Below are 27,732 nucleotides of genomic sequence, written 5' to 3' on the forward strand. Positions count from 1 at the left end.
TGAGAGGTAGAGCATTTCCTATATTGATTGCCCATTTTTACTTCTTCTGAGAAGTCTCTATAGAATTTCTTGGGGCTGGGAAGGTGGCTCACTGGTAGAGCACTTGCCTCACATGCATGGGGCCCTAGGTTCAATTCCTTGGCACTATATAAGCAGAAAAAGCTGGAAGTGGCGCAGTGGCTCAAGTGGTAGAGTACTATCCTTGAGCTGAAGAGCTAAGAGACAGGGCCCAGACCCAGAGTTCAGGCCCCACAACCGACAAAAAAAAAAAAAAAGAATTTCTTTGCCATTTATTTGATTGTATTATTTTGTATTATTGACTCTTTCGGGCTTTAACTTCTTGAGCTCCTTATATATTCTTAATATTAAGCCTCTATCACATATATGCTGATAAAAGATAGTTTCTTATTGCGTAGGCTGTCTGTTTAGCTTATTAATTATATCCTTTGCTATTCAGAAACTTTTTTAGCTTTATTCTATCCCATTTGTCAATTCTGGCAAATTTCCCCAGCCCACAGAATTTTTCTCAGAAAGTTCTTGCCTGTGCCAATGCTTATGCTACTTAGTCTTTCTCATATTCTTTGCTCTAGTAGTTTCAAAGGTTCAGATTTTACGTTGATGTCCTTGAGCCATTTTGAGTGAATATTAACCCAAGGTGACAGACAAGGATCCAGTTTTGGTCTTCTGAATATGGATGTCCAGTTTTCCCAACACCATTTTGAAGAGACTGTCTTTTTTTCAAATATATATTATATACTACAAATAATATATAATGTTATATATCCTTTAAAAAGTTGTTACTAAATCTGCCATCATCATATTTCTTTGAATTCTTTTCTTGTCATACATGTATAATAATTTAAACCATGCAAGCTGTTTTATTAATTAATGGCAATGTCACAAAAAGAAACACAGCTATTAAGAGCCATGATTAGGCTGAAGCAGAAAGGTGCTCTAGATATTTATACAGCTCTTCTTTCTGCTTACGTGAAGAGCTGCAAATGGTAAAGCAGCAGAAAGAATTAAATAGAATTTCATTGTTTCTTAATTTGCAACAATAGTCATTAAACAAAATTCTAAAACATTTGCTTATGTGCCAGGTACACAATGGCTTTATGAATACAGAAAGAAAATGCCAAGATTCTCTTTCAAACAGATTATAGTAAAATATACACAAATTTGAACACTCAATTGTCCACAGAGATGACATATTTGAAACCAACGTGGGAGATTCTAAAGGAATAATGCCATCATTTCCTTCCTTCTCTTCTATCTTGTGTACTCCAGTCTCACTTTTACACTACTAACAGGGATTTTCTAGGTTCAGAAATGTGATTATAGTTTACTCTTACTCAAAATACTTTTCTTTGTCTATAACATTCATAGGTCAATCCTTCAGTATTCTCCATATGTCTTTTTTATTCCCCCTGCATTCTGTTTCTATCAAGTTATACATAATTCTCTGCATCCAAAAAGTTGTTTCACACCACTATCTATTGGATACTGAGTAAATTTTTCCAGACTCTTATTATATGTGCTTCATGTCCATTGTGCTTCTTTTAAAATATTTCAGAATCTTCCTGTTTTGTGATGATATTCTTACCTCTGCATCCTACATAAAACTTCTGTTTATACACTCCATTTCATACTTCCCCTAGAGTCAAGCAAGAGAAATATCTTACTTGCTTCATATGCCTATGCCAAAAGGTATGCTATCCTCATTAATTATACGATTAAGCTCAGCAAGTAATTTGGCTAATGTATAGTAAAATATGTGCTCAGAATTCTAGGTAACTAATTTCCAATTTAGTGGAAACCAGGTTTTGCTTCACTATAATTAAATCCTGAGTTCAAATTTGAGGTAAGATTATTTTGAGGAGTTTCAATGTTTGATGTTCATACAATTTCAACAACTTGGCCTACAAAAAATAATTTTCACAATTACTGTATTCTTGGTTGCATGGTGTCTTGGTTCTAAACCAAACACCTGATAAAAGGCATTCCAAATTTGATCTAAAGTTCTTTTTTTGTCATCAGTGGACCTCAGAGGAGATAACATTACTTATAAATCTTTTCTACATTAAAACATTTTCGATGTGGTGATTAAAATGAACAACTTAGATCTTGCTTTTCATATTATAGTTAACTTTTAAGCTGTTTTACTGATCACTTATGAGTTTAAGTAACTTGAACTTAAAGAAAATAAGATAGCAAACAACATCTCTTAGAAACCCAAACTCTAGAAAGGATGATAAGCTGGTAGGGTATGGGAATGGAAAAAAGGTGAACATTCTCAGTGGAGTTAACTATGTTTCCCTCTATTCAAACACAGAAATAGAATTAGGAATTAAACAAACAAACAAAAAAAAAGCAAAAACAGTTTAAAATAACTGTTCTGCCGGGCACCAGTGGCTCACACTTTTAATCCTAGCTACTCGGGAGGCTGAGATCTGAGGATCACGGTTCAAAGCCAGCCCCTGAAGCAAAGTCTATGAGACTCTTACCTCCAATTATTCACCAGAAAACCAGAAATGGCCCTGTGGCTCAAGCGGTAGCGTGCTTGCCTTGAGCTGAAGAGCTGAGGGACAGTGCCCAAGCCCAGAGTTCAAGCCCCACGACTGACAACAACAACAACCAACGGTTCTGACAATTAATAAAAGGTAAAAGTTTATCTAAGAATATACAATAATACAAAGTTCCCTGGTTAAGTTGGCATTGACTATAGAACTTGAACTATAATCTGAGGAGCTATTGATGCATGTTGTCTACATAATTTGGACAGTATGTATATAAATATAAAGACACAATGAATGTTGCAAATCAGGAAAGTAGTTCTGGATTTTATGTATACATTTTTATTGAATCAGAACTGATTTAATTCTTACTGTGTTCACCGTAGAGCCCTGATTGTGACATACAATAGAAGTGAATAAATTGCCACCAGCCTTTAGAGAAGTTAATGATAGGATTTGCTTGTTAAAATCAGTAATATCTACGTTGAGTACAATAAGTCACTGCCATCCTGATTCACAGATGTGCGTTTGCCAAAACTGTGATTTAATGTGTGACTGTGAACTGAGAAGAATAACCCTGCTGCTGACCTTGTCTCATTTCCTGTAGATACATTAGTTTTGTTTGCTTGTTTTTATATTGCCATTATTTCTAATGCATATTAACTAGAAAAGAAGCAAAATGGAAGAGGATCTTTTCCAGTGGATGCATTATCATCCATTAGCACTGTCCTATTGTTTTGGAAATATTTTCACCTTCATCTTAGAAACCAAAGAAATATTAAAGGGATAATTAACAATTAGCAAGACCATCTCTATTCCAGTCTTTTGCCTACATTAACTCATTACATCTTATTAAAACTAAGAAATACTACTATTTTTTACTGTAGAAAAAACTGACCTATACATACGCATTAGAATGATGGGAAGTTAGTCTAGCTTGTTACCTTTTGCATTCCAAGACCTAGCACAATGCCCAATATATTATAAGTGTTCAATATGGATATACAGTATATGAGAATCATAGAATGATTGCACTGTTTGTTTAGTACAAAACACAGATGAAACACTTAAGTTTTCTGCCTCCAAACTTTTTTTTATTAGTGCAATGTTGCTTCATATGTGGTTTTGAAGGGTGTTTAATAGAATATACTAAAACCTTAATCAAAATTAAAATATATAAAATATATGTGCATGCATGCAAAATACCAAGATCCATCTGCCTGCACTAGGGTGTTCTTGTTTGCTTTAGTTTAAGGATATTTAGTTATTTGATATTCAGTAATTGAATTTCCATGGACAAGGCATCTAAAGAAAAGTCCCTAGCTTTATGGTGTTCTCAGAGTAATATTTTTTCCTATGTTTTAGAAATTAATCATTATAGCTACCTAAGTTCTGTTGTATTGCACCATGCATTCTCCACAATATAGCTTTAATACCTAACACTGATTGAATGGTACCTAAGGCCATGCATTTTGCAAGTACATGTGACTTCATTTAATGACTATAATGACACAATAAAGTGAGTAGTGATATCATCTCTACTGTATAGCTGATAGAATTGAGGCTATCACTTTAGGTAATGTAAGAACACATGGCTAGCAATAGTAGAATGTGACTCTAAATTTTGTGTTTTGAGACTGCTACCTTTAGAACCTTGCATATTATTCCCATAAATCTTAACAGAAACTTAAATTTACTTAGATCATTAAATTTTGATACAGCTCTGCACTAAAACCCATAACAGGAGTTTGAAATTTTGATGATGCCATCTGGCTTTTTGAGATGACCTACAAATATGAAAAGGAATGCATTCATTGAAGATGGTTATTTTTCTTAAATATTTAGTATCATTAATTTTGATGGTATAAAGTGATCTCAGAGCCTCTTTGCTTCATTGTGAAGCTTAGGAATAAAAATTTTACTCTTTTTCCAGGCTGACTTTCCTTAGTAATTAGAACATACACTGATGATAGTATGGCTTAGTTGCAACAACTTTTAAATTAAGAGTTACTCACCAACGTATGTTAAGTTTAAGTGTAATTTAAAAAAGATTAGATTTCTTTATATTTGCTTATTTACTTATTAAGATGATAATTTTTAATTCATCCAATAATGTTTCAGAGGTTTATTGGAAAACTCCGGAAAAAAGCTTCCTGATATTATTTCAAATAATAACTTGAATAATAAAATATCTTAAATAAGATTTGGGCGTAGTGGTTTATGCCTAAAATTGCAGACACTTGTGAGACTGTTAGGTTCCAAATTAGGCTACAAAATAAAGTCCAAAAACCCTCTAATTTACCACCAAAATTGTAGACTGGAGGCATGGATCCAGTGTTAGAACACCATTCATGAATGAAAAACCCAAGTAAGAACTCAGGCTCCTGAGTTCAAGCCTTAACAAGGCACACAAAAAAAATCTTATTGTCAGGTATTGAGATTATACCTTGTTATAGTCATAAAAATGCATGGGTAAGTCTCTCTTTTGTCCTTACTACTTTCTCTCTCGTTTGCAATCTCATTTTCTTCTCTGTTTTCTTTTATTCCTCTTTTGACTTTATATTGCACATTATAGTGCAATTGACTTGTTTTATTTATTAGCATCCTGTGACTGACTTTGCAGTCAGTAAATATAGATAGGCATCATTCTTTTAAATGAGTGCACAATATTCCACAAAATAGAGATACTGATATAATAATCATTTGGGCAATTGACTTTATTGTAACATGGAGCACTGCAGTGTTGAAATAAATATTCTTGCACAAATACTCACATAATCTTTCTTTTCCTGTTTTAAGAGGCAAGTGGATTATAAAAATAATCTGCAGAACTAAAAACGTAATTCACTCTGATTCATTATATCTTAAATTCCCTAGTTCACTTTTCCCAGAAGTACATAATTTGGGACCTTTCCTAAAACTTAGCACAAAAAGATTCCAATCTTAGATGATTGCAGTCTGACACACTACTAGGTTAACACATTTCCTTAGATTTTTTAGCCACTTGGTTTTCATTCTTTTCAGAAATGTTTAACCTTTGTAGAAGATATTAGTCATGGGTGCCAGGCGCTGGTGGCTCACACCTATAACCCTAGCTACTTAGGAGGCTGAGATCTGAGGATCACGGTTCAAAGCCAGCCTAGGCAGTAAAGTCCATGAAACTCTTATCTCCAATAAACCACCAGAAAACCAGAAGTGGTGCTGTGGCTCAAGTGGTAGCATGTTAGCCTTGAGCTGAAGAGCTGAGAGACAGCGCTTAGGCCCACAGTTCAAAGAGATTATTCATGGGGGCAATTTATTTGGTTTTTATTCCTCCTGTTATGGGTAAACAGTGAATTATACCCTTGGTCTGATTTTCATTAAGGCCAGGTGACTAAAATAATATAAATTTGTGTGACTGGAGCCACTCTCAAAGCAATGCATTGAATTACTGATTGACTTATTTATTTATTTTAATGAAGAGCCAAGTTGGGTGTTTGAAGTATTGTAGTTAACAAATGAAAATGTTCCTTCCCCGCTGTGTCCTGAGGACCTAAGAAGAACAAGAGTCCTTCCCACAACTGTCTTTCCTGTCTTTGTAGCACATGATGCATAAATTTCTATTTTATCACAACCCTGACTTCAAAATCCACCAGCTATGTCTGCTCCACCTAGTAATATTGTGAATGATACAGAATTTACCTTTTCTGCTCACTGAAAACTTATCACTAATTGGGAACATGTAGGCACAAAAGGAGTATTAAATTTTTCTGTATCATCTATATTCCTCCCAAATTAGAATGATTGTAGGTAATTTTCCATACCGTCTCTTTCTTATTTTTGTTGTATTCTAAGCTAATTTGCTTCATGTTATTTTGATTTGTGCATATGCTGCAATTTTTTTATGTTTAAGATTTTGTCTAGCTGAACATATACTTCCAAGCTTTGTCCTCCCTCCACACGAACATTTCATATTTCATCCAACCCAGAATTTATTTTGATTGGGAGTGTTCTTCCACATGTGAAGATCATTTCCCAACAGCTTTATCATTTAATCATTTTCAAATAGAACAAATATCATATTTGTTACACTTTTTTATTTTCTTTTTTGCCATCCTGGGATTTGAACTCAGATCCTAGGCTCAAGGCTAGTCTTCTCACACTTGAACCACGGTGCCACTTCCAACTTTTTCTCAGTAGTTTATTGGAGATACGAGTTACACAGATTTCTCGAAACAGGCTGAGTTTGAGCCACAATTCCCAGATCTCAGCCTCCTGAGTAGCTAAGATTACTGGCATGAGCCATCATTTCCCTGCAGTACATTAGTTTTGTTTTTTTGTTTGTTTGTTTTTGGTTCGTTTTTGTTTTTTTAAATAAGTTTTTTTATTGTGAAAATACTGTACAGAGAGTTTATAATCAAGTGATTGTACAGAGGGATTATAGTTACTTCTGTCAGGTAATGAGTATATTTCTTTTTGAACAATGTTATCTAATCCTTAATTTTCTCCCACTTTTTCCTCTCCCACACTCCCCCCCCCCACGTTGTATAGTTTATTTCTAACATAGTGTCTAGTGAGTATCACTGCTGAATTTGTTCACCCTGTGTTCCACTGTTTCTGTGATTCTCCTTGCCTCCGCATATCATATAAATGAAGACACAAGACAGTGGTTACAGAAGTCAAAAATAGTGACAAAAGGGTATAAATCAAAGGAAAAAATAATGAAAAAAATAACTGCAATCAGTAAAATAAAAATTGTCTTATTTCCATTTTGTGGAGTTCATTTTTATAAGAATTTAATATTGTTACATGCACATTACATTAGTTTTTATGTGAAACTAAATCTATTTTTTAAATTTTATAACTGTGCTGTTCTAACTTGAGTAGCTTTGTGAGTTTTTTTCTTTTTCTTTTTCTTTTTTTCTTATTTATTTTCTTTTTGTGCTGGTCTTTAAGGCCACAGCTCCACTTCCAGCTTTGGGGGGAAGAGAAGTTAATTTGAGATATGAGTCTCATGAACTTTCCTGGCTACATTGGCTTTGAACCACAATTCTCACATCTCACCCTCCCAAGTATCTAGGCTTACCGGCCAGCAGAGCCCAGGTTAAATGGTTTAAGTTGTTGTTGCTTTCATCTTAATATGTTCCCAATTCAAATATCCTGTTGTTCAAAAGAGCATGATATTGTCCTTCCTAATAGCATTATTTCTAAATATTATAAGAGGACAGGTATTTTCTATTTTTATTTTTATCTAATTGTTGCTATTATAAATGAAATTTGCTAGATTTCACACATACAGATAATAATTAGATATATTTGCTGTTATTGATTTGAGTTATTTTATATTTACATATCATAATAACAAAAAAGACATGTAAGAGAAAACTACAGGCAAGCCAACTAATATTAATCTATACAATATTAATCTATATTGTTGCCACAGGACATATTTAGAGTTATGTAGATGAAGACATTGGAACCTTGTTTAACATTGCTGAAAATTAACTTCATTCTCTTTACATTCCTTACCAAGTGTACCTTCATTCTCAAAATCACTGAAGCCAGAGAGATTGCAGGAGTAGATTAACACTTTCTTGTTCCTATTAAGTAACAGTGATATAAGTGGGCACTTCCTTCTGCATTCTTTTTTCTGCTTCTTTTGAACATTGAACATGGATATTTGAACAAGAGTCTTTATCAAGTATAGAGAGATATCAACCTGTTTAGTTTAATTTCTAATAAGTCTTCTACTCCCAATCACATGTTTAACTATGACAACCCTAACTGTGATCAGAGTTTCCCTAATACTGGGATACATATTTATCAAATTAATCTTTCTTGAGCATGATAACTGATTATTAATATTCTGTGTAGTTATTTGTTAATAATTTATGTACTTGTTCTTATTTTGGTTGTACTAAAGAGCTTCAACATGTGTTTGTGAGTCAGTTCTCTCATACTTGCACGGAAGTTTTCACAGGTAGTTAACTATCTTGGTTTCCTTAGGGGTTGTTTCATAAACATTTCAATTTTAGAGTAATACATTGACCATGAATTGAGAAATTTGTCAATACTATGAAATTTGCTGAACTAATATGAATAACATGTCACTTATAAGTCCCTTCATATTTTTCTTCATACTATCTTTTGATAGAAAAATTTCATACAATCATTTTCAAATATTCGGATATTTAATATGCTACCTAATTAGTTTATTTATAAGCGTATGCTAATTCAAAATGGTGCACATTTCTCTCTCTTTCCTATCTTTTCTCAGCTTTTGTTTGCCAGATCACCAGGGATTTTTCTCCTTGTTCTATTGATTTAACCTCTTGGTTGCTTAGATGACCTTTATCTCCCAAACCTGTAATGTTCTATAGATTTGAGCTGAATTAATCAACATTCCTTTTGATACAGTTATTACTGTAGGAATTGGGGCAATTGATAGGGATTCCAGGTGAATGGTAATTTTTTCTAAGGTTTGAAAAAGGAAAAGGTCATTTCATCTGCTGTTATTGAAGGTCAACTTTTATTATGTCTGTAACCAACAGAGACAAAGTGAAACCAACAAATTCAAAGAGGAAAAAGAGAGCAATTTTATGGACATTGTGGATATCCTAGGTTTGGTTCTTCCTGAAGAGAACATTAGACTTTAGTCTTCCATTTTCCGGGGCTGTAAGGTTCATAGTCAAAACATAGTGTGTTCAGTTTCTCTCTCTACGTTAGCATGTCAAAAAATGAGCTGTAATTAACCTTTGTCTCTATTACTTCTTGCCTGTAGTAAGAAGGAGAGATTTATATTATGGCTCAGTTTTATGTACATCTTTCTTTATTCTTACAAATGTATTAGCAAGCTGGGTGCTGGTGGCTCATGCATTGTGATCCGGGCTTCTCAGGAGGCTGAGATCTGAGGATGGTCGTTCAGAGCCAGCCCGAACAAGAGAGTCTGTGCAATGCTTATCTCCAATTCATCACCAGAAAACCGGAAGTGGTGCTCCGGCTCACGTGGTAGAGTGCTAGCCTTGAGCTGAAGAGCTGAGGGACAGAGCCCAAGCTCAGAGTTCAAGACTCATGACCGACAAAAAAATAAAATAAAATAAAAATAAAAGGGTATTTGCATAAAAATATACTAGCAATGTGCCCAGAAAAATTGTGGAATAAAAGAGAAAATAGTTATTTTCATTCTGCTGCTTTTCACCAAGGGGGAGGGACAGAATTACAAAAATTCTCTAATTATCTTTTGCTCATAATATTATGTTCATAACATAGAAATATTTTTATTAACTTTAGCACCTGTGCCTAACTGCCAGTATTTGTTAACTAAAATACGTTATCATTTAGTTTTGTCTTTGAATCATGAAATTTAAATATTTTGAAAACACTCTTGGTTCTTATTTCTCCTACATAATTAATTTTAATACTAATAAACAATTAATTGGCTATTATTCTATTATTCAAGTCATATTGTATAAGTTATACAACAATTGCATGACATTTCTTTCTCTTCAGTTTTCTGCTATCAATTGTCTAAAAAGATTGTTATATTCTATGATCTTTCAACAAAGTGCTAGAGAATCAAATATGGAAAGAAATTATGTTTCTTGTTGTTGTTTTGTTTTGTTTATTTTTATAGTACTGAAACAATTAAAAAAACACATATTCCATGAATCATCTAATTGCTTTCCTCATAGAATTTTCAAATACCAAGTTGAAGTAGATTATGTACTTCAATATAAGACTTTTATAAATGACAAAATGGTTTTGGTGAGAATCCTTGATTTAGAGAATATTCTGTTAGAATAGCACAACATGTAATATGTTTTAGACTGGCTGTATGAGCCAATGTCAAACCGTATACTGAAGCCCTTACCCCTACTCCCAGTATGTTAGTATTTTTAGATGAGGCCTTTGGAAAGTTTAAATGAACTCTTGAAAGTGGGAAATTCATGATGAAGCTATTGACTCTATAAAAAGAGACATAGAAGGACCTGCACGTTTCAACCTCCCTAAGTGGTATGAGGACACAGCAGGAAGAAAGTCAAATGTGTAGCAGGAAGTCCCTTCACTAGAATTTGACTGTGCCAGTACTTTGAATCTAGCTTTCAGAAATCCTAGTCTTATAAAAGAATGTTTTCCTATTTAAGCTATTTAGGCATATGTCATTTTGTAAAAGAAAAAAGGCAGATGTGAACATTAAAGAAGACAAAATCTGACAAATTGAATTTCATAAAAACAGAAAGCAATCATCAAAAGGCACAGTTAAGAACATGAAAAGGAAAGTTACAGTCAGGGAGAAGGTATTTGCAAATATACATATATATATATATATGTATATGTATATATATGTATATATAGAAGACAGAATACATAAATTTTAAGAAACTGAATAATTTAAGGCAAAAAAAGCATGTTAACCATAAGTAAAATACAGCAAGCAGGGAACTGGTGATTCATACTTGGAATCCTAGTACTCAGGACTTTGAGATTTTAGAAGCCAGCCTGACTCTTATATGAAATTAAACATCAGAAACCTAGATGTGGAAATATTGCTCAAGGGGTAAAGTGTCATGATTAAGCAAAAGCCAATCAAGAGAGAAAGAACTCAGGTCAAGTCTTACTACTGACATATATACACAAACACACATACACACACACACATACAGAAACACACACTATAAAAAACATGTATATATATATGTGTGTGTGTGTGTGTGTACTTATATGTATATGTGCTATAGGTATATAGGTATACATCCATATATATGTAGGTATATAGATAATATATGCATATTCTGTAATTAAGAGTAAAAATATAAATATATAATAAAATATATAAAAATTGATATGACAGCGTATAAAGTAAAGAAAAAGATAGCTAAAATGAACATAAAACTGGTCTTCATCATTGTCATATTGCCTTACTGCTTGTGAATTAAAACTCTAAAAAAAGACCACAGCACAACCAGAAGAATTTCAAATATTAAAAAGTGTTGGCTGACTGGGCTAGAAACTAGAATTGGAACTCTCAGAGAATGTTGGAAGGAAAGTAAACTGGAATAAACATGTTTTAACTCAATTTCTTCAAGTTAAACCTATGCCTAAATTATAATCCAGCCATTTCTTTCTTAGACATTTTCTAAGATAAATGAAACTGTTTTTCAAAGATTTTTACAAGAACATACCACACACATATAAATATAAATACATATATGTGTATATATGTACTGTATATATAGGTGTGTGAGTATATATATGTGTGAATATATACATGTATATATATGTGTGTACATATATATACATAAGTGTGTGCATGTATATATATATATATTTGTTTATATTAAAAGTTCTCCTATTCTGAAAGCATCCAAATACCCCTCTATACTATTCACCAACAAATAAAATTATTAACACTTGCAAAACAAATGGAAATAAGAATTTTTATTTTTATTTTTTGTTTATTATGGGGCTTGAACTCTGGGCCTGGGCATTGTCCCTCAGCTCTTCAGCTCAAAGCTAGCGCTCTACCACTTGAGCTGCAGCACCTTCTGGTTTTCTGGTGGTTTATTGGAGATAAGAGTCTCATGGACTTTCCTGCCTGGGCTGTCTTTGAACCGCGATCCTCAGATCTCAGCCTTCTGAGTAGCTAGGATTACAGGCATTAGCCACCAGCACCCGGCCAAGAATCATTTTTAAAATTTTAATCAGACAGATAGAAAAGTAGATGCTACATGGGTCTATTTATGTAAAATTTAAGAAACTTATATTTATTTTTAAATCACCAAGCAATTTTAATTTTTATAGAATTATAGTAAAGCACAAATATGTTCATAAAAGGAATAAAGTCAAATAGTACAAAGGTGTAACAGTCTTAGTCAGTAAATTGGAATCCCAATTTATTTTTTAATACAACTAATTTTAAATGATAATTTTATAAAATTTTATTCTAGATTTGACTCTTCAAAATGTTTTTCTGAAGTTAAAAGAAAGCATGGAAGAAACAACTTGATAACATGAAAAATCCATGATCTGAAAACAGGTTGTTGTTTTTTTTTTTTTTTGTTTTTTTTGGGATATACAGTAATTTCAGACAGATAGAAAATTTGACCAGCTTTATTGCCAGCGTCTTTTGAATAAGAGGATAACATTTGATGGATTTTCTTCTGCATAGCTAACATTTGTATGTATAAAAATATATCATGACAGGTTCCAGAGGCTCATGCCTGAAATCCTAGCTACTCAAGGGACTGAGATTTGAGGACCAAGATTCAAAGCCTTCCCGGGCAGAAAAGTCCATGAGACTCTGATCCCAATAAACTACTCAGAAAAAAAACTAGGATGCCAATATAGCTTAAGTGGTAGAGCGTTAGCCTTGAGTTCAAAGGAGATCTGGGACAGCACCCAGACTATGAGTTCACTATATCTATATCTATTTATACTTAAATATATATACTTATATATGAAGAGTTCTGTAAAATTGTTCATGTATATTCAGTTTCTATATTTAACTACATATTTGATGAACAACTTTGAAGAAAATTCCAAGTTTCATATATAATTAAGAAGGATATAGATGAATTTTGCTTTATTTATAAAGAAATTTATCAAAACACCAAGCCAATTTTCAATTTTAAAGAGAGTTAAGCCATTTTATGTACAGTATATTTTGGCCTGTATTTTACAAAGTTCAAATGTAACAATTAAACCATGTTTTCTTATTTTTTTAAATTTTATTGTCAAGCTGATGTATATAGGGGTTATAGTTATATAAGTATAGTAGTAAGTACATTATTGTCAAACTTGTTACACCCTCCCTCATTTATCTCCCAATTTCCCTCTTTGCCACCTCCCCCAAGTTGTACAGATCATTTCCAATATATTGTCTTGTGAATATCACTGTTGCATTGGTTCTCCTTTTGTCTTTTGTCTCACCATTTGGTTGTTCCCCTTCCCTTCCCTAATTCAGATCAATCTATATACAATACCCACGGTACCAAAATCAAATAGAGTGACAACAAGGGATTAACCATAGGGGGAACAAAAAACACACCGGAAAAAGAAATCACATATACATTTAAAACAAGTAAAAACCCGTGTCTGTATTTTGGAGTTCACTTGGCTTATCATCATCTTATATGGCCATATTTACATAGCTATTGAACTATTCTGCTCATCTGTTAAGACGATCTTAGATGTGTGCTATTTATTACAAATGAAAGGACCCATAAGACATATTTGGGGGGGGTCTGTCTTACTTCACTTAATATGTGGTGTCATTCTTTATGATAGAAGCAAAGAATTCCATTGTGTACATATATATGTATTTATATATGCATATATACACAGATATATGCATATATATTTTTTCTTGACCCATTCAACTACTGAGGGGTGTCTGGGTTGGTTCATGAAACCTTCCAAGCTTAAGAGCTAGATTGTTTGCCATATGCCTCCATAATATTAGTATGTTACAGAGATACATTCTGATGCTAGTATAATTAAACAAGAATCCAGATTAATTTATAAATAACTCTTTCCCTCTGGGGATTCCATGTGCATCACCGATTTAATATTTGATCTAAGGACAGTTTTCCTACCTTTAAATATAAGGTACTTGGCCTAAATGATTTCTGCCTTTCCTTTCAGCTCTAGCCTTCTTTTATTAGAGTTGGTAAATTATATATTGATATATCAATTGTACTGTCCAAGAATATTATACTTAACATTTATTCAGTGTAGTAACCCAAGATGTCTTTAATAAGAAGCCCTTTCTGTTAGCTCTGAGATAATAAATCTCTCCCTTAGAATTTTCTTTAGATTTAATACCATTCTATCTGGTATGGTCTTGTTAAGAAGGAACCCCTTGGGTTTCCCCATTCTTATGTTGTTTGAAATATCTCTTCTCTTCACATTTTTGTCACTTTTTTGTTGAAATCTTGTACTTTGCAAGAAAAATACTTTCTCCTGCCTAGAAAATGTTACAAGGTCACAAGCAACACTTTGTGTGGGATTTTCATGATAACACTTCAATCTGCCTCTCTTAATACAAGGGGACATTTAAGTATGACTCATGAAAACTTTTATATTTGAGTACAGTTTATTCTTTTTGTTCTTCCGCTTCATTACCTTAGCAGTTTATTTTACATTATTTTACATTTTAATGCTTCAATATTCTTCAGAGAACTACTGTTCCTAAAATATCCAATTTGATTGTGTTTATTCCAGCTAGCAGTAAAAAGTAAGCCCTTAAGTTCTGCATCTCCAGAATTGGGGTGAGTGGGAATAGTGTTAAAAATTATGTCACTTTTAGAATGCTCATTGAATATCATCTATATTCCAAGAATTGAAAAGGAAACAGGATACATAGCAAAAATAAGACCCTTAGTCACTGTTCTCAGTTTAATAAGACACAAACTGACGTGGAATAAATAATTTCAAGTATGATACGTGCTAAAAAGGAAAAGCAGAGTGGTTGTGTTCTCTGCTTACAACATCCATGCACCAGATCCAGCTTTAAGTAAAGCAATCTCGAAGAAATAAACTTGGAAAGAGATATGAGGCAAAGGAGCTAGGCAGCATAACCAATGTGTGCAGGTGGTAGGTAGTCTGAGTGGAGGAGCTGATAGCATTTTGGAAGAGTGAGGAGGAAGGGAAATGATGAAGAGGGATGAAGTGAGTCCTACTGGATAAAAGTGAAGAGATGGGAAATAACTTGTCACCTTTATATGGTTCTTGGGACATGTGTAAATTCTTTAAGGACTCAAATAGATTTTCTTTCTTGCTATTGTTTCTAACATAATTATAAGATATTTCTTTGTTGCTTTGTATGTCCCTCCCCCACTGTGTAACTCCTGCTTTCACTGTATGTGATGTTGGTATAATTTGGGGAGGGGAAGAGAAAAAACAAATTGTTTAAACAGGGATACAGGTGGACCCATTGCATCAATGAGCTGTACTAGATGTTATGTTGAAAAATGAACTTTACAACTTTGGGGGAGGGGAGGAGAAGGGAGGGAAGGGATGATAGGGGAAACAAAGGAGGAGGTAACAATGCCTGTTTAATTGTAACCCCTCTGTATGGCATTTCACAATAATTATATATATATATATATATATATATATATCTCAGGTCATTTGGGCTGGGAAGGTGGCTCAGTGGTGGAGTGCTTGGCTTGGATGGACAAGGCCCTGGGTTCAATTCCTCAGCACCACCTAAGCAGAAAAAGCCAGAAGTGGCTCTGTGGCTGAAGTGATAGAGTGCTAGCCTTGAGCCTTGAGCTGAGGGACAGCGCCAAGGCACAGCGTTCAGGTCCCATAACCAACAAAAAGGAAAAAAAATCATGTCAGTTTATTCAATTAAAACCGAATGTCATTCATCTGCATTCAGGCAGGTTCATATCTCAGTTTTCCCAAAGGCTACAATTAGTGTTTACTAAAACAGTGAAATCATAAGCCATAGAAGCTAGAATGTGCTTTTGGGGTAATCTTGTGAAATATACTTATTTCCTTAAGATTTGGAAATGAGGGAGGAGAAAGTTTGATCAGTTATTTTCACAGTCATTTAAAATAATGTCTGAACCACAAACAAAGCCATGAGTTATTTCATCTGACGAGCTTACACTCTCTCCATTACATCCATTGTCTCCCACATCACATTACTCTGTGAAACCAGAGTGTATGTACCTAACTGAACAGAAAATACATTCTTGATTATACAAGAACTTTGTCAGTATATCACCTGAATTGCAAAGGAATTTTAAGTTGGAGAAGAAGGTAGACAGAATGGAAGAAACACTGGAGATTGAAATGATATGGCATATCTGTCACTAAGGATATATGACAGCACATATGTAAGATATTAGGTTTCAGATATTAGGTTTTAGGACATATGTAAGATATTAGGTTTCAGTGATTTAATAGCAAGAGACATTAGTTTCATCTTCATTTGTGATTTTTGCTTACCTAAAATAAAAATTGTGCTAATCTTAATACAGAATTTTGGAATATGATGTAAACTATGTGCAAGAAATAACTACATTATCTCCCAATAGTCCCTAAATATGATGTTGTATCAATTATCATTAAACATATAAACTGGTAAAGTTGCCCATCCCAAAAAGAAATCAAAATAGTTTTTATCTCTTCTTTTCAAAGGCAGAGATTTTTATGTAATGGATATTTGTTTTTCCCAATCCATAGGTCATTTTTATTTTTTTACTTTTACAATATCAAGAATGCATAGGTTAAAATTTTGCTGTAGTATACACTAATATCCTATTCTTTTCTAAAATCCTTTGGCTAAATTAAATCATTGTCAAGCTCATATTTCAGTTGCTAAAATGTATAGTATATTTGCAAATGTGGAAAGGAAAATCTATCAATTTTTTTAATAATCATGTTTTTTAAAAGAACCAACCCATATATATCAATGAAAACTTACTCAAGGGTGTATTTCTCAAAGAGCTATGATGTAGAATTAATGCTAGAAGCTTCCTAGTGGTATGAAATAAAACAGAATAATACCCATGCTTTAGGATTAATGTATAATATTAATAAATAATTGCAATTTTCCTTAACATTCAGATTATACAATAACATTTTTGGACAAGCTCCAACTGCTCAGATTTGCTGCTCATGACATGTCTGAAGGTAACTTGCCTGTAATTTTCCAATCTGAAGATAGGAGATTGAGATTCAACAAAATGTATATTTTGAGGACAACAAAGAATACAATAATATTTAAACATCTTGCTTTAAGTATAAGCTAAACTAAAGTTCAAGGTAGGATTTATACAGAAGCAAACTAAAGGAAATTAGTATTGTTTTTCTTCTTATATTTCAAAGTACTGTCAACTAAACACATCTTTTTAAAGTATATATTCATCAGATAATGCTGTTTTCTTAAAGAAAATGACTTGATGTGCTTTTGGTGAGAATATTAATGGAAACAATAAAAACTGATCAATATGAATCAATAAAGTAGAAAATGGAACCAATAGCTTTACTGAGTAGAAAAACTGCATTATTGAATGTGGTATACTCCCTATGACAAAGTGAATTAGAAGAGTATACAATCAGTACTGCTGTTAAAATCTCCCATAGTTTATATAAGGAGTCAGTTAGAAAATAGATATTGGGTTTGATATCTCTCTAACAATAAAGTAACTTCTGAAAATACACTTTTCCACATGTAGCTTACTTGTACTAGTAGGACAGAGAGAGAAGGAAAGAGAAAGAGAAAGATAGAGAAGAGAGAAACTAACATATTTTGTATACCGCCCTCCATTTAACATCATTTAGTGACCTAAATATGTGTGCTAAATATGCATACTTTTTACATAGATGGAAACAGTTATACTGTGCAACAGGGACTGACAATATATCAATGACAGTAAAGAATCCTTTATATCAATTTGTCAAGTGCGATATTAAAAGAATCAAAGTGCTCTGGGGAGATCAAAGTGTGAGTAATAATATATGTATTTTGCCTGTTTCTAAATAATTCTGCATTGGAAAAAAATCTGTGTATCTCTGTGACATATACACATCTTAAGCTGTTTACCAGCATATATTCACTAGAAATTTAATATATGTTAAAATTAATATTTAAATGTGAAAGCATTATGGTTTATTTTTACTTAATTAAAACTTAAAGATATTCTTAGGAAGTGGAAGTTAAAAGTTCAGAAGTTTGAACTGATAAATACTTAATTCAGAGATTCATTAAAGTACAAATCATATAGTTTACTCATATTCCTTCTACTACCATTTATCAAATATCTTAGTTTTACCAACTTTCGCTATAATAAAGCTCTTCATTTAGTAATTTCTACACTTGGTCAGATGGGAGATAGGTATAAATAAATAAAAATGTGTTGTTTTGAATATAAAAAATAGAAGCTTTCACTAATTTGCAATGACAACAAAGAGGAAGGAGAATTTATCTAATAAAGATATCAGGCATGAAGACAAGCTTTAGAGAAAAGATGGTCTAGGATAAGCAAAGGTTTTGGATCTTACAGAGTCACAGAATCCTGAAAGGTCTGGCTCCAAGATATCAATTATTGTTATTATTTCTGCAGTATAGTAGTGGCAAGGATCAAGTATCACAGGAGATGGGAAATGCAGTTTCAGTGAGTCTACAAAGGGATTTCAGCTGTCAGAAATATTCTATGATTTATATATCGATAGGATCATTTCTATAATTTCACAGAACGTGAGTCGTAGAGGAAAAGTGAATAAGGAAGTTCTTCCAATTGTACAGAAGAGAGATAAGCACAAGCACAAGATATTAGCAATTGAGGTCATAGAAGACAAACTCCAAAGACTTTTAAAAGAGAAAATTGGCACTCTCCAATGTTCAACAAGAGCTGTAAGAGCAGTGTTTAAGCAGACGGGATAATCAGAGAATGCCCAAATTTCTTCTCAAGTTGACAGGGAACAGCTACATTAAGAAAATATATTTTAGGGAAGGAAGATCAAATGTGAAATGGATTAAGGCTCATTGTATTTCATTGTATTTCACTGAGAGAGATCCAATTGCTGCTGGGAGTACACATCTGGAACCCAAGAAACAGATTTCGGCGATTTTTGATAAAAAAAGGAATGGGGGGGGGGAGGGATGGAGGGAGGGAGGAAGAAAGGAAGGAAGGAGAGAGAGAGAAGAAAGAGAGACAAAGAAAGAAAGAAGGAAGGAAGGAAGGAAGGAAGGAAGGGAGGAAGGGAGGAAGGGAAGGAAGGGAAGGAAGGAAGGAAGGAAGGAAGAAAGAAAAAGAGGAGAACAAAATATAACCTTTGGAAGAGTTGAGGAACTATCAATTAAAATGAGGTGAATATAGGAATAAGAAAGGTGCACTGTATCTGAAAGAAGAATCCTAGAAAAATTATTGGCAGTCAGTAAACAGCAATGCACGCTAAGGTCCTCAGAAAATATTATGGCATAGATCAAGGCCAAAAAGGGAAAAGAGTCATTAACAAGGTTGTATATGTTGTATCAGAAGTTAATATGCATGTAGAATATATTTGATGCAGATAAATTTATAGATATAGACTGGAAGAAAGAAAAATTGTACTGGGTATTTCATACCTTGTGTTTTCTATATTCTTTTAATTAAGAAACAAGATATCCTTATGGAATGTACAAGTGTGTGAAGGTGTGAAAGTAGTAGCAATACAGATGTAATTTCTCTATTTTCCAGTGTCACACAGGTCCTTATATAGCATTAACAACTATCTATCTATCTATCTATCTATCTATCTATCTATCTATCTATCTATCTATCTATCTCAATCATCTCTTCTATTTCTCTCTATAGATATAAGAATGTAGTTCTTTTTCACAGTATACATTCATATATATACATATACATATATATATATATATATATATATATATATATATATATATATACATATTCTTCCTTGTGTATGTGTGCTGGTCTGGTCCTGTTGCTTGAACTCAGGGCCTGGGCACTATCCCTTAACTATTTTGCTAAAGGCTAGTGCTATACCACTTTAGCTACAGCTCTGCTTCCAGCACTTTGGTGATTAATTAGAAATAACAGTCTTATGGACTTTTCTGCCTAAACTTTCTTTGAACCACAAACTTCAGACTCCTGGGTAGCTAGAATTGCAGGCATGAACCAGCTGTACCTTGTTTATATACATTGTCTATACAGAAGGGTATGTCCTGTACATATTTCCTTGAGTGTGTGTGTGTGTGTGTGTGTGTGTGTGTGTGTGTGTGTGTGTGTGTGTGTGTGTTTGTGTGTGTGCCTGAGTGCTTGTGCCTCTATCATGACTCTGATCATTATACTACCATGGTATTAAAAATGTATACATGTTCTCACTATTTTTGAGATTCTCCCCATCATCTCATTTTTAAAACAACTTGTAATTTCCCTTGAAGGAAAGCTGTGAGTAAAACTGTTTCGGTAATCAAGACATTTTTCTTTTTAAAAAAAATTTTATTATGAAAGTATCATACAGAGGGGTTACAATTACATGAGCAAGATAATAAGTACATTTCTTATCAAACATTGTTACCTCCTCCTTTGTTTTCCCTTCCCATCTCCCCCGGCCCCCCCTCCCCCCGCAAAACTTGTAAAGTTCGTTTTTCAACATGACTTTTACATTTCATTGCTGCAATGGGTCCCTCTGTATCCCTATTTAAACGATTTGTTTTTTCCCTTCCCCTCCACAAATTATACCAACATCAAATACAGTGAAAGCAGGGACTATACCATGGGGGAGGGACATACAAAGCAACAAAGAAATCATCCCAAATGACCACAAACAAGATCATACTAAAGCTACCAGCACGACTATGTTTATTGCAGCATTTTTTACCATAGTTAAGATATGGAACCAACCCAGATGCCCCTCACTAGATGAATATATCAAGAAAATGTGGTATATATACACAATGGAATTCTATGCCTCCAACAGAAAAAATGACATTGTCCCATTTGTTAGGAAATAGAAAGACTTGGAAAAATTTATATTAAGTGAAGTAAGCCAGGCCCAAAGAAACATAGATCCCAAGGTTTCCCTTATTTGCAATAGCTAGTATATGTCTGAGACAAACAGAAAAGTTCAGATAAGTTGATGTTAGGTGAAATGAACCCCAAGGTAAGTATTCAAGTGTTTTTTCTTTCATGTGGCTGTTTCTAACAAATCCAGACATTTTTCTGCGACCCCTTCAGAGGTTCTATCATCAGTAAAGCATTGACTTTCCCTTTCTAATTTACTACAGTAATAGTTTTCAGATGAAGCTGACTTTTCCTGTTCTTACTCATATTTCATACATGCTGTTCGTGGCTGGAGAAGGCTCCCTTCTGTACTTCCTCTTCTATACTCATATCTACAATTTCTGTTTCTCCCCTGCACATTTTCCCCTTGTTTTTCTTGTTATATTCAGCATGAGTCCTAGCCTTTAAGTACATATGTGTATCTATAGCACAATTGATGCTCTCTGAGACTGCCACACTTCTAAGTCACACTTCTAAGTCACCTTCTGGTAGCCAGAGCTGGGAAATGCCAAGTCCCAACACGATTATGGTATTCTGACATTTAATATTCAACTTTTGTTTATGAAAGTTTTTTGGTGGAGAAGTGGAGCAATACTAGGCTTTTGAACAATCAGTCCTTCTATCACTGGTGTCCGGCCCCTAGCCATTTTGTATATTAATTTTTCAGACAAAGCTTCACACTTTTTTTTTCTGGGCCAGACTCACACCATCATACTGGAAACTAACATTTCTGGCTTGTTTGTTGAGATAGTATCTCCATGAGTTTTGCATAAACTGGCTTCCATCCATGATCCTTCTAAAGTCTGTTTTCTGGGTTGCTGGGATTATAGAATGAATCACTGTCTCTGGCCTACCTACCAAAGTGATTTTGCTTTTGCTTTTATGTTCTATACATACTTTACTGCTTGATTATTTTTTCAGAGATGTAGTATTGATTCCTCTCATGAACTCTTTACACTCATAATCTTTCAGGTAGTCTCTGGGGTTTTGTTGTTTTGTTTTGTTTTGTCTTTCACAATCAAATAGTGGAGACAGTATTATTTTACCTGTTAGTGTTGAAGTGTTAGGTCACATATGAAGTATGAAGGAGATTCTGAATCAGGCTAACATCTTTTTTTCCCATGGAATATTCATGCAATCCTGAGACATAAATTTGGCAGAAGACATAGAATTTATCAGGTTGAAATGCTAGTTTACAAATAACAAACTGGAGGCCAACAGAATTACATGAATAGGTCAGAGGGAAATAGCTGTTACTATCAGGATATGAATAATTTCTGGATTTCCTTCTTCTGATTTCCATATTTTTCTAAATGCTCTGTGTTCCTAAAAATTAAATATAGCTCATTTTTTCTTTTGTTATGAATGTTTAATAATGAAGTATAAAGGTCAGTTCAGAGTCAAGTAATAAAATTCTGATGGATATTTTGGAACAGAGTAAGTGAAATATTTTCATTATATCTGACCATGAGTGAACAAGGCAACATTCACTGCATTTGACATTTAAATGTATTTGTCTGTTAAGAAACCCTAAAACTAGATAACACATCAGAAAGAGTTATTGTGAAGGTTAGGAAGTACAAGGTCAAGAACCAATATATTTGGCCCCTTCTGAGGGTTTACTCTGCTTTTAAAAAATAAAAAGGCTAGTTCTGTAGCACACAGAAGGTGGAAGGGCCAACAAAAACATTCCATGATGTGAATTATTTTCTAAAGGCAGTAAACCCACCAAGAACATGAAACCTTCATAAGACAGTCACCTCTGCATAGATGAATGGATCAGGAAAACGTTGTATACATACACAATGTGATTCTGTGATTCTATCAGAAAGAATGATATCGCCTCGTTTGTAAGGATATGGAAAGATTTGAACAGTCACATCTTATGGGTCCAATATTACTATATTGTTTATTAGCAATTATATTTCAACATAATTGTCAGAGTGGACTAGCTTTCAAGCCATACCAATGACTTATTATTTTTTTTTTTTGTCAGTCGTGGGGCTTGAACTCTGGGTTCGGGCACTGTCCCTGTGCTTTTCAGGTCAAGGCTAGTGCTCTACTGCTTGAGCCACACCGTCACTTCTGGTTTTCTAGTGGTTTATTGGAGATAAGATTCTCATGGACTCTCCTGCCCGGGCTGGCTTTGAACCATGATCCTCAGATCTCAGCCTCCTGAGTAGCTAGGATTACAGGCGTGAGCCACCGGCAACCTGTGCATTGTATTTGGTAATATTAATTAAATTGAAAACTACAACTGTTCATCTATCTATACATTTTTAACTTAAAATTGTATTCTTCATTTTGGCTTCTGTCATATACAACTTGCTATTGATAGAAGTCTAGTTTAATTTTGGTTCGATGAAACGTTCAGTTGTACACAAAATAAGCTACAGTATCAGTCTTTGATTTCTAGATGAGCAAATGAGTTTGTCTTATTTTAGTCATATGGCCATCATCTTAGAAATTTTGAGAAATTCTACTCTTATGGTAATAAAAATTACACACACACACACACACACACACATATATATATATATATATATATATATATATATGTATAACCTGCATGTGTAAACATGTATATACCCATGTATATATGTATGTATGTATGAACATGTATATATATAAATAATTTATTGTTTCCATCAAGTAAATACTTTTTCATATGTAATTCTGATTCTAGCCAAATGAAAAAATTATAATATTTACCATGAAAAAGTCAAATGAGGATTCATTTATTAACAGTCAAAATCTGATTGAGGGAAATTTCATCTCTAAGTAATAATATATAAGTAAAACTCCTTTGAATAATTCTTAGTCAATTATGTCTCAAAAAGGTTACAGACATGGTATGCATAAAAATAAACTTACTAAGAATATGTCCATATATTTTCTATTATTTCCATCATACTCACCAGATTTGAAACTCACCCACTTATTTTCAAAAGATGATGAAGAATTTGGATCATAATTAATATTTTCCCTAAAATGTTACTAATAAAAATGTTTTTATAGAGCAGCAAAGTTCCCTTCATGTCTGTGCTAGAAGAACCGAAGAGATAGTAACACGGGCCATGGGGGACTCTATGTGGTGTCTTAGCTGGCTTTGTATGTTTTGTAAGAAAGAAGGAAGGAAGGAAGGATGGAAGGAAGGAAGGAAGGAAGGAAAGAAGGGAAGAAGGAAAGAAGGAAGGGGGAAGGAGGGAATGAGGGTGGGACAGAGGGAAGGAATGACTGATGGAGGAAGGAAGGAAGGAAGGAAGGAAGGAAAGAAGGAAGGAAGGAAGGAAGGAAGGAAGGAAGGAAGGAAGGAAGGAAAGGGAGGGAGGAGGGACAGAGGGAATGAGTGACTGAAGGAGGAAGGAAGGAAGGAAGGAAGGAAAGAAGGGAGGGAAGAAGGGAGAGAGGAATTCATTAAATGGAACACTATTCAAATTTACATTTTTAGTACAATGACGAACAGATACGTAAGTAGAAAAAAAGATTGAAGGAATTTATAGTTTTGGATTTTATTTAAAATAATAGTACTACTCATAATTGGAGTGCAATGAATAGCTATTATGCTATTGCTTATTTAGTTAGTGCTCTATTTGATTAATTTGAAATTCAAATTGTTATACTAAGGTTGATTGGGTTACTAACCAGTCTTTATAGACAAAGAAACTGAGACACAGAGAGACTCAGTAACTTGTATATGGTCACATAACTAAATAAGAGCCAATTCATGTTTTAGACCCAAGTCATATGATCCCAGTGTCCGTGTCTTATCCACCAATTTCTTTCAGAAATCACTGGTCATTTTCTAACCTGACTAGTGTGGGGTATCATCCCATATTTTTGTTTTATTTTATATGATTTCATCTGGCTAGTGATTCTTTTTTATTAATATATATTTTCTTGTAAAGATACTGTACAAAGTTATAGTTACATGAGTAAGGTAATGAGTACATTTCCTGTCGAGCATTGTTACTTCCTCCTTTGTTTTTCCCTTTCCATCCCTTCCCTCACCACCTCATCAATTTCTCTCTCTCCCCCTCCCCCAAGCTATAAAGTTTGTTTTCAACATAATGTCTTATGCATCTCATTGTTACAATGGACTGCCTTCCGGTTGCAATTCCTCAACACCCCTCCCAATCCCCAGCAAATAACCTCCCCCACTCTCTGCAAATCACCTAATGTCAGGTTATAACATCATGTCTAAGTCATTGCTATTTTTTCTATAAATCCTTATAAGCTTAATTTACTTCTTTATTTTCTCTTCCAGTGTATCTTCACAGTAACCTCATACTTTCTGCCTTATTTCCAATGATTTTCTTGCACAATTTATCTCTTTCCTTTATTTTGCTTTATCAAACCCAAAATATAAGATAGAAAAAAATTATTAATGATCAATCCACTGTTCTTTCCAACAAATTAGGCCCTCCTTAATTGTCATTTCTTCTTTACAAAAAAACTTGTAAGCTAAGCCATTATTTACATTATGCAATTGTTTTAGAGTGTTACTCTAAAGGGTGAAAATTTAGCAAGTAGTTGAGCTGGGATCTAAACCCCCCAATTCTAATTTCAGAGATCTTAATGACTGCAGTTTGCTGTGCCATTAGAAAGATGGATGTCGCAAGTTAGAGCATAATTTTTGCCTTTCTGGTATCATTTGTTTCTTTGAATTAAATGTTCCCTAACATAACAAAATGACCAACTATCAAAGGAAATCCATCCTTCTTCCTCTAAGGCCACGAAGAACAAGGCAAATTCTATCACAATGGTTTTGCCTTTTCTGAGTACTGTCCACTTGCTAAATACATCACAATAAGTAAATTTGCTAGGTATTTTTTCCCCAAAAAGGTTGCAGAGCTATCATTAATATTTTTTCTTAAGTATTAGTTGCTGGTATGTTTATTTATGGAAGCAATTTGTTGTTAAATATGTGTGGTATTTTTGTTATCAAATACAACATGTAACAGAAAGGTAAAACTCCTAGGAGATATTAAAAATAAAGGAGAAAAGAGATATTGTTATCTAACCCTAGATAAAGACAGAGACCTCTATTATGTTTAATCTTACTTTACAACTTCTTACCAAAAATATACTGCAGGAGGAGCTTTCCTTCTGGGCAATTTAATTATTCTTATCCTTCACAGAATGAGGTAATGTGGCTTAGAGTCAAGACAAGTCAGTTAAGCTTCCGTAAGCTATTTTATTTAATGTGTGTGATTACTTTCTTCATAGAATACATCTGTGTACCTGATAGCTCAACATTTGATGGTGGGTAGACAGAAATGAGAACGCTCCAATATAATGACTGATCCCATAGAAATCCTGCATATCATAGAAAACTCCACCAAATGAAGTAAAAAATATATGGAGGGTTCTTCAAGTCAGATAGAAAAGGAAGATAAGTTACTGATTGAGATGATCAAGTTGCTGTTTTGCTTTTTCTTTCTTGGTTTGAATTCAGGGCAAGCTCTTGCTGGGTAGGTGCTCTACCATGGTGAGCCATTTTCTCAGCCCTTTTTATTGCTTTATTTGTTTTTCAGGTAGGGTGATGTTGCTTTTTTCCTAAAGTTAGTCTCAGTCCATAATTCTTTATATATGCCTCCCAAATAACTTGTGATATTCATATATAGTATGTATACATATATACATACATATAATCATACATATATGCATACATATATGCATACATATATATGAATCCAGCTCCTAGATTGTTTGTTGAGACAGAATCTTGCTTCCACTGGTCAGGAGCTGAGATTCTCTTTATCTCCACCTCCCATGTAGCTAAAATTTCATGTGTGAGATCGTACACCTGGCTCCAAATCATGAAGCACTACTGGAAACAAAGGACTAGAGATACTCAATTAGTTATCATCCAAAAATAGTTTTGGAGACAGGTTAAGTTTGTGGTAGTAGTACTGAGATTCAATGAACATCAATGAACATGGAAAAATATATGGTAGAACACATTGCTTACATGGAATTGCTTATAAAGACTCACAGAAAGAGTTGGCATGAACTAACATACGAAATCCAGTAAAAAAAAAAAAAAATGAAACTTAAAAACTAGGACCTGAAGATGAAAGTGAAAAACAAGAAAGAAGTCCTTAGTCATAATAAGCACTTGAAGAACTGTCCACTGAATTCAGAACGGTCAGGAGATGAATTGGATATGGGCAATAGAACTGTGATGAAAGATATATCTTGATGCACAGTTTACAAATCACATTTCAGCAGCCGCTTGTTTCACTCTCCAAGAAAATGTCCTGACTCAGGTACTTGATCCAAAAATGTCAGTCTCATGCATTCAAAATCCTAATTATCATATTCAACTTGCATTAACCTAAATCTCACCCTTTCCTTTTTCTTTCAGTTTCCACATCAATGCTAATTCCTCCTGCCACCAGCTCTAAAGGATTTTTCAAATTCAAATAAATCCTCTTTTTAACATTTAAGCCTACGTGTTAGATAGTTGTTGTCTGACAATTAATATAGACTCCAGTTTGATTGCTTAGTTTTCTCAAAGTCATTCTTTCAATGGGTAAAGATAAAATCTATATCAATCTGAGTCAATCCCTTTACATTCTTACCTTTAACAACTGTTTTTATCCCTTATATATAATCCTTGGCTAAGTTAGTATGTTGTAATACTATTTATCTGTTTGTATATTTTCTGTCTATCTATCTATCTATCTACCTGTCTGTCTATGTCTGAC

At 33.7% G+C, this 27,732-nt stretch overlaps 1 protein-coding gene across 4 annotated transcripts in view; it reads left to right on the top strand.

Annotated features, from left to right (window-relative positions):
- Window positions 1-27,732, top strand: part of Csmd3 (CUB and Sushi multiple domains 3) — a 926,836-nt gene that overhangs the window by 465,254 nt on the left and 433,850 nt on the right. The window lies entirely within an intron of this gene.

This window comes from Dipodomys spectabilis, unplaced genomic scaffold, assembly GCF_019054845.1.
Source record: "Dipodomys spectabilis isolate Male_0828 unplaced genomic scaffold, ASM1905484v1 ptg000783l, whole genome shotgun sequence".
Classification (NCBI taxonomy): Eukaryota; Metazoa; Chordata; class Mammalia; order Rodentia; family Heteromyidae; genus Dipodomys; species Dipodomys spectabilis.